General features: G+C 33.3%; 1 long non-coding RNA gene across 1 annotated transcript; it reads right to left on the minus strand.

The window, feature by feature from the left end:
- Positions 1-2518: 2518 nt before the first annotated feature.
- LOC123536800 (uncharacterized) lies at positions 2519-5897 on the minus strand. Its single transcript, XR_006683411.2, has 3 exons — positions 5615-5897; positions 3064-3230; positions 2519-2756 (listed from the first exon to the last, which is right to left on the minus strand). It is a non-coding gene; the product is annotated as an uncharacterized LOC123536800 (long non-coding RNA).
- Between the last annotated feature and the right edge of the window lie 2977 nt (positions 5898-8874).

Consider the following 8874-nt stretch of genomic DNA (forward strand, 5'->3'; position numbering starts at 1 on the left):
CCGATAATACCGATTGTTGGAAAAATTGAAAGTTCAATAATGTTAGAAAAGAAAACTAACCTTTCAAATCTAGAAGTATTAAAAAAGTAATTCATTATCTCTTGGATGTAACATTTCTTCGAGCTCAGAACTTACTATTAGGTTATTAAGTAAACTGCTCGTATAATCTCAGAAGTTAGTCCACCGACATAAAAGACATATATCAACTAAATTGTAATTTTTCTCGTGTTTTCATGTTTAGAATATACATAGAAACTTCGGCAAATAAAATGATAGGATCGTGTGATTGATATTTTTGCTTGACTGATTTGAAAAATTTGGATCTCACACAAATGTCCATAATAGGAGTCTATGGAAAATTCACAATTCTAATACTATTTTCGCGAATAGTTATTCTTCCACAATGAAGAGTTTAATGAATCTTCTCACAGTTGTTAATAAACTTATGGTCTGTGACAAGTTGGAATAAAATGTATTGTCCGTAAGTATTGACCTGGCACTCATTAATCTTCGCCAATACTGTCGGGCGTTTTCGTTATTTTACGCAATATTAGTATCCTGAAAGTATCTACATTACTAAAGTAACCGAGGTAAAGTTAATCGATGACACGGTGGCGTAGAGGTAAGGTATCTGACTTCCATGCACGTTACCATGGTTTCGAAATCACTTACTGAATAGATTTTTTTTTCAATTTAATGTAGAATCTATTGTAATGTTATCGTTTACATTATTTTATGTATCATATTTCATGAATTTTAATTGTTTTCTCTTGTAGTATTTATTTTCTGGAACGCTGGTAATTTGTCTTTTTATCTAAGATACTTTTAAAACAATCTTATTTCCACATTTTTACAACGGGTAAATATGATTACTCTTAATAAATGAACCATAAATATCACGATAGGTTTGATCAAATGAGTAGTATATAAGTCTGCATATAAAATTCTTGGAAAAAAAGATATGCTCAGACGTAGGACTCGAACCCACAATCCTGATATTGGCAGGTAAACGCCTTGCCCGCACAGCTACCTGCACATGTGACAGTATATCAATTAAGAACGATATATGTAATATCTAGTTATATCGCTATTTATGTTCGGACACCGAAAATTAATTTACGGAAATATACGGAATATTCATGAGTGCCAGGTCAATACTTACGGACAATATAGGTCAGTGAGCTTATTTTATTATTTTCATTTTTTTGTGTAGATATTTGCATATGATAAAAAGAGATCCCACATTTCAAGGTGATTTTAAGACATTATTTGGAATTATTTAAGGTTATTCAAACGTTTTAATATTATAATTCATCTTTAGAAACCGTTCTGATATTTACTAACGGCAAATAGGATCTTCATTTCCGTAGTCTGAAACAAACAACAAAATATTCGAATCCAAATTATAATGAAATGAAATTTCCGTATGCCGAGTTCAGGCTTTTTCCTCCATTATCCGGATAAATGACGTTACTCTATATATACTTCCGGTGTATCAAACGTACAGAACTACCTTAAATATTACTACTATGATTGCAAAGAACATTCCATATGGAAAAATTAGACCATGAATGTCACAGCAAAAGTCGATAATAAATCGGCTGTCAAGACTGTTCGGTAGCTCTAGGTCAAGTCGGTGTCAAACAGGTAATCCATGTACCGTTATATTAATATTTTTGATCATATAGATTAAAGGTTATAACACACTAAATAGCCACCACTATATATTCTATATAAAATGACAAGTTTTCACAATGCTGCAATACACACCTAGACCCATTTTAAATTTCTTTAACTTACATTTTCTTGTAGAATAACATTTATATTGTAAAAATATCCAAAGAAAAGTAGGGGTCATGTTTGATGCAAGAAAAATATTTCTGGTCAAACGGACACACCGTAATTTTTACACTGAAATGACAATCACAATTTAGGGTAGGGGTGTATGAATAAATTTCACATGTTAAATCAGTTTGGAGTCTTTTTTCAACATGCAAATGCTACCAGTATATCAAGTATAGGCATGCAATATGATTTCAACCAATATATAGCAATGATTTCAAGGAAAAATCCTTCTTACAGCAAAAAAAGCTGAGAACTATTTGAATCCGCCATTATGCGACCATTTTTTCAAAGGTGCTCAGGCTATTTAGTGTCTGTATGCCTATAAGGAAATATGAAATTTTTTTTTTCAGCTTTTTTGCTCTCTATGTGAAGTTTCATCTATATTCAGCTTATAAAACAAGTTTCAGCCCAAACAAACCAGTAGTTTTCTCAAAATCACTATTTTTGTACAGCCATCATTTTGTCCAAAGACTGCGGTTTAAGCCGTTAAATTTGGCTGAATCACATATAGTCATTAAACGCTGTTTTTTCAAAAAAAAAACGTAAGATATTACATCAAATATACCACCAGCAAGTGCGGAATAGACAACTACACTGAAAAAAACTTATAATTATGCAACTGTGATAAAATATAGAACAAAATTAGTGTTTAGTGAAATTTTTTTGGTTAAAAAAAAGCTTATTTTTCAGTAAAAATGGGAAAATTGTCTTTCTTTTCATCACAAATGCAACAATACTGCATATTTTTGCATTCTATAGCTAAAGTCATATCTCATGGCCATGGTATTCAAGTTCTCTCCAACAATTCATGTCAAAATGTAACTAAAAAGGTGTTGATACTGCACACCTGGTCTCTGCTCAAAAATGTGTGAAATTCCTCAGGTTCAGTACTGTCAGACACAGGAATCCTCCTGAAATGTTAGTTAAGTTTCTGCATGCCTTGTTACTAACACATATAATTTAGAAAATAAAATAGAAAAAAAAGGTTTAGTGTAAATAATCATTTTGTTAAGAAATAAGCCGCTCTTCAAGTGAGATGCCACGGAAATTTTCCCGTAAAAGTCATAACAGACTTGTCGGATTTAAAAAGGGGGTAAATCATGAAGGTAAAACTAACATTTCTTTACTTAGTCAGACAAGTGTTACTGCAAAAAAGTATGTTAGACTTACAAAAGAGACTTTTGAGTCAAGGGTTAATGATAACGAAGGTTTACTTACACTAAATGATGTAAATGGCTCTGAAACGGGTGTTGCACCTCTGCGATCACTAAACAGCTGTCCTAAGTTGGCGGATGAGTACAGTACACCAGGAAACACTGAGGCTCACCCTGATCTGTTAACTCACAAACTGTACTGTCCTAAGCTGCTACAGGAAATGTTTAACTCTGAAATAAAAAGGCATTGCACTGGTGAAAACATATGTGATGGCAATCTGAATTTTGATGCTGAATCTTCTCGTAAATGGGGATTAGCTTGGGAAGAGCGGCTTAAATGCTCAAAATGTAGCTATATTAGTAAATATTATAAGCTTTATGATGAGGTTGAAAAACAAGGAAGGGGTAGAAAAGCTGCTAAAATCAATGTTGGCTTCCAGTTAGGTGTAATGACAACCCCAATAGGTAATACAGGTGCAGCTAGATTACTGGCCCATGCTGAGATAATTCCACCCTGTGTTACTGGTATGCAAAGATTGTCAAATAAAGTTGGTGAAAACATTGAAACCCTTAACAAACAGAATATGCATGAAGTAAGACAGTCACTTAAACAGGAAAATGCAAAATGTGGTAATTCAAATACAATGTAGCTCAGAAGTCTTAACCGAAGGGGACTCCTGCTACAATAACCCCTTGTTTAACTCCGAAAGTACGCCCTTTCAAGCTGACACCATTGTCGCAACAACTATTTGTGAAAATAATACACATAGAAAGTCAATTATTGGTGCATTTGTTGGTGTTAAAGCATGTACAGCTGCTTCTAAATTAAGAAATCAAGGGTATAAAAATGTTAAGTGCCCCAATCATCCAGGCTACTGTACAGCAAATTTAGATGAGGCCCAATCCATTGGTGATGAAGCCAAATGGAATGAAATGGTATCTAAGGATATTACTAAAGATCTTCAGATTTCACACCACACAGGTGATGGAGATTCTAAAGGTCATTCTGGTGTAGACAAAGGTCAAGGAACTAAAACTGTGCACTTGAAAGATGTGAGGCACCTAGCAAATTCTCTAAAAAGGCAAATTAACCGGGCACCATTTAGTGACAAAATGTTCCGTGGTAAACAGAAGTCTAATCTAAAAAACAGATTTGCTCTATCTATTAAATCTAGGTGTGTTTCAGAGCTATCAAGTGCACATAAGAAGTACAAAAGCAATTTGAAAGTAATATAACACAAAATGCCTAATATAATTTCAGCAATAGTACTATGTTTCAAAGGTTACTGTGGTACCTCATGTTCTAAATACAGCTTGGTTTGTTCTGGCAACTACAGAAAAGCAAAAAATTATATGCCAGACAATGTCAGGCTTAAAATGACTGATGATGATGAGACTTTACTCAGGAAATGTATTGAAATTCTTCTTGGTCCAGAAAGCATAGAAAAAACTAAATTTTTAACATCTACACAGAAATGTGAAGCAGTGAACAGATCCTATAATGCATGCTTGCCCAAAAATGTTACATTTCTCCGCAACTGCCATGGCCGTATTCATGGCCAGATTCTAAGACTAAATCATGGGCTTGCTGACACTGTTATCCTTAAAGCTAGGGTAAATGGTGTAAAACTGTCACATGGCTCTTCTGTTATCAGACACCTTTTAAGAACAGAGTACTACGACAAGTTGCGTAAAACTACTAGGTACATATCGCGAGCAAGACGCAGTCGTTTTGCATCACGCCAGTATAGGTACAAATTACATACAGATTTACACTATTCAAAGGGTCTCACTGACCCCAAGCCTGACTTTTCTAGCACCCCACACCTAAAAGATCATGCTTATGCATAGAGTGTGATATTAGGATGAAATAAAGATGGTTATAAGTAAAATTATTGTGCTGCCTTGTGGCCAGCTGAGCCGGCACTGCACACATATAACAAGTTATATTAACCGCACAAATGTAAATAAGCCTTGTAAAAGTTGTGTATATAATAGTGCTATATTTATCAAAAATATTATACAAAAATAGTAAACTACTGTATACCATAGAATACAGTCCTTGAAAGAAAACTCCCTAAACTTATGGCCTGAGCATTGGTCCCCACATTTCTGCCTTTCATTATTTATGAACTGGGGTTCAATGCTCAAATGTTCCGGGTTCACACACAGAGAAAAGTGACAGATATGCGACACGTGTAGGCCTTCGGGAATTTTTAAAATATTTCTAGTGGCCTGACACATAAGTCTGTGCACATAATATTGTTTTCTGACAGTTTCTCCAGGCAGTTTTGTGGTTATTTTTCCATAGCTAGGATTTTTATTCACTGTCGTACAACCAAGCCATTTCCGACACCCTTTTTCCCCCACCGGTATAGAATTAACATTTATTTTTTGCTTAATTCTTTCAAAAATCAATTGTCTGGGTTGATGTGCCATGTTTACAAATTTTTTTTTATTTGCAGACGACAGAAAATTTTAGTAATTCTACCGGGTGACAATTCTTATAGGTTATAAAACACTAAATAGCCACCACTATATATTCTATATAAAATGACAAGTTTTCACAATGCTGCAATACACACCTAAACCCATTTTAAATTTCTTTAACTTACATTTTCTTGTAGAATAACATTTATACTGTAAAATATCCAAAAAAAAGTAGGGGTCATGTTTGATGCAAGAAAAATATTTCTGGTCAAACGGACACACCGTAATTTTTACACTGAAATGACAATCACAATTTAGGGTAGGGGTGTATGAATAAATTTCACATGTTAAATCAGTTTGGAGTCTTTTTTCAACATGCAAATGCTACCAGTATATCAAGTATAGGCATGCAATATGATTTCAACCAATATATAGCAATGATTTCAAGGAAAAATCCTTCTTACAGCAAAAAAAGCTGAGAACTATTTGAATCCGCCATTATGCTTTTCAAAGGTGCTCAGGCTATTTAGTGTCTGTATGCCTAAACAAATAGAGGCTCATTTACAGTGCTGGCAATGATAAATGAGAATGGTTATTTACAAAAATAAATTGGTCAACCGCTCTTTATAACGTAATTTTCAACAAACACGTAACATATTCTATTCATTTTTGCAAAAATAGTCTCTATTATTTTACGATCCGATGGAAATCGCTGTTACGATACTTTATTTGATAATCATCATAATGAAATAAAAAGTTTTATGTAAAAGCAGATAACTGAGGTTGTACATTTATTATCAAGTCATTAGCCATGACACTGACCTCTATTTCTAACTAGCTTTTAAAATGCCAGATCGAAAATCGGAATTCAACTCCATAATTTGCCAAATTTTGATCCCATGCTACCTCTAAAGATCGAAATTCAAATTTGCAAAATGTCTAATTCTAAATTCGAGCCAGTTCAAAATGCCAAAAGACTAGCAATTCTTAGAAGCCCGAGATGTTTGAATTTTGATCTTCCAGCTGGCTCTATTTTCAATTCTAGCTCTAATTTTGGTGTTGTCTTTTAATTATAATTCGATCTCCGAGTTTGCTCGAAATTCAATGTCAGCGAAATTCAACGTCATCCTTTCGAAAATTTAAATTCCGACCTTCTAACTTGCACAAAATATGCCGCTTCAAAATTTTGAAACGTTTTGAAACTTCTTACAGGCTAAAAATTTGTTCAAGCTTGAATACAGTTCGTTCCTTATATTTCCATTTTTGACAAATTAAATTCAAAGCTGTCTAGAATTGAACACTCAAAGTTTTAGCTCCGAGCTTCCATTTCAGATCCAAAATCGAAGCAAACTTGAATTTCTTCTTTTTGAAAATTTGAATTTCGATTCTCAAGCTGTTTAAAATTGGCTATTGACTGTAAGTAAAATCAGATTATGGAGCGTCCACAAATTTCTAAATTTTAACGGGTGAGAAGAAACCAGTCTTAACCGTGAAGGAATTAAATTAGAATCCATAAGAATTGACGGAAATAAACGAGAATGTTCGAGTTGATCACAAAAAAAAAAATACCTTTATTCATCTGCAAAACACTCTAAAAACTATTTGATTCTTCACATATTAAATAATAACTAAATAAATATTTGAGGGCAAATAAACTATTTATTCTTTGTCAAACAGAAATATTTTCAGCAAATTATCCGTATTTTACTATATATCTAATGGTAGATAGACAGACATAAAGTATACGCAAACAAGAAATATCTTTAAAAATGATGGTCGGCGAATTGTAATAAGGAAAGAAGTTTATGAAGTTTTCATCTAACATTCATCTTTCATCCAACATTTTTCAAATTGCAAAACTAAACACCGCACTTTATCAATTTAAATGGTTCTCTTTTAATTTTTCGCAAAGGTTTCGTAGTTGCAATTTTGTTTCGTTTATCCTTAGACGAATATTACAGCAGTAGTTTGATGAAGATTCATAAAGCGGTTCATGAGAAGAGGTCATTAAACGTGTTTATATTTTTAGCTAAATTGGTCCCTATCCCCATTTGTAACAAAATAGCAGGAGACCTTACGATATTGTTACACATCGAGTTTGATAAAATCCATTACATTTTAGTGGTTAATGCGAAGAAAGGCATATCTACTTTTAGCTGTAGTGGTCCCTAATAGGGCCCAAGTTCCTATATAAATAAATCTGGAAGAGGACTTTATAATGATGCTCCAGATCAAGTATGACAAAGATCCACCAAGCTGTTCATGAGACGCTGTATAAAGGCAATTCTAGTTTTAGCTCTAGCAGCCCCTAAAAGGGGTCAAATGTCCCAGCTTAACAAAGTTGGCTGAGGACCTAATAAAGATGCTACAAATCAAGTTTGATTAGAATACATGAGAAAAAATCAATTAAAGGATTTTTTTATTTATTATTTTAATTTATTTCTAAAATAGGCCAACTGATCCCGATATAACAAATAGCATATTCGCTATTCATGAATCTTTGGACAATGACGTCACACCTATAAAAAAGTGAAGGTCAAGCAAAACATACATTTGTAATTATTTCAATACTTCTGTTTCATAAGCAAAGTTTGACCACAGTCATATCACATAGATAAACTGTATGCAGCGTACCTTCATTTCAGTGTAACGAGATTCAGTCATTATATAGCATATATATAAAAAAAAACAGATTTCAACTGAGTTCAATATTTGCATACCATACTAAAGAAAAATATTCAAATATGAAAAATCAGTTAAATAATTTATAACAAATATATCAAAGCAAACAAGTAGTCATTTTAATATGTAACCTGAATAAGTCACAAAAGCAAGAAATCTTTTCATATACAGACGACAATTGTAACAAGGAAAATCTTTTAAAAAGCACTTCTCTACATAAAAGACTCTTATCACACCCTTATTAATGTGATACGCAGACCGTATTCAGCTCTTTCTTTAATTTGATATATGTTGGTATTGAACAGGTTTTTATCATATTTATTAAACTTACTTATCATTTTGAGATATATCAATATTCTTGCTAAATATACTGAGCCAAAGTTAGCTTTAAAACTGTGAACAGCGTCGTTTAGGATAAACGCTTTGTCTACATTTCACTCAGCGTAGCACAATCAACAGAGTGAAAGATATTGACACTCTCGTCCAATCAGGCAGAGTGTTGCATAAATCTTCCATTTTGATAAATTATCTATAAGGGATAAGGTCAGTAATTCGGTCGAAAAATGTGCTTCCGTGGTGTAGTCGAAAGAAGTCCATAATAAATAGATCCTAATTTTTCCATTTTTTGCGCAAATTCGTGTAGAACGAGTGCTTTAATCACCATTTTTCACTACTAGAATACATTCTGCATGAAATGAGACGGTTTTCATGTTCATACACCCCACATGGCAAGTTTTGCAGATCGAAACCGGAAGTAGGTGTT

The sequence above is a fragment of the Mercenaria mercenaria genome, chromosome 17, assembly GCF_021730395.1.
Source record: "Mercenaria mercenaria strain notata chromosome 17, MADL_Memer_1, whole genome shotgun sequence".
Lineage (NCBI taxonomy): Eukaryota > Metazoa > Mollusca > Bivalvia > Venerida > Veneridae > Mercenaria > Mercenaria mercenaria.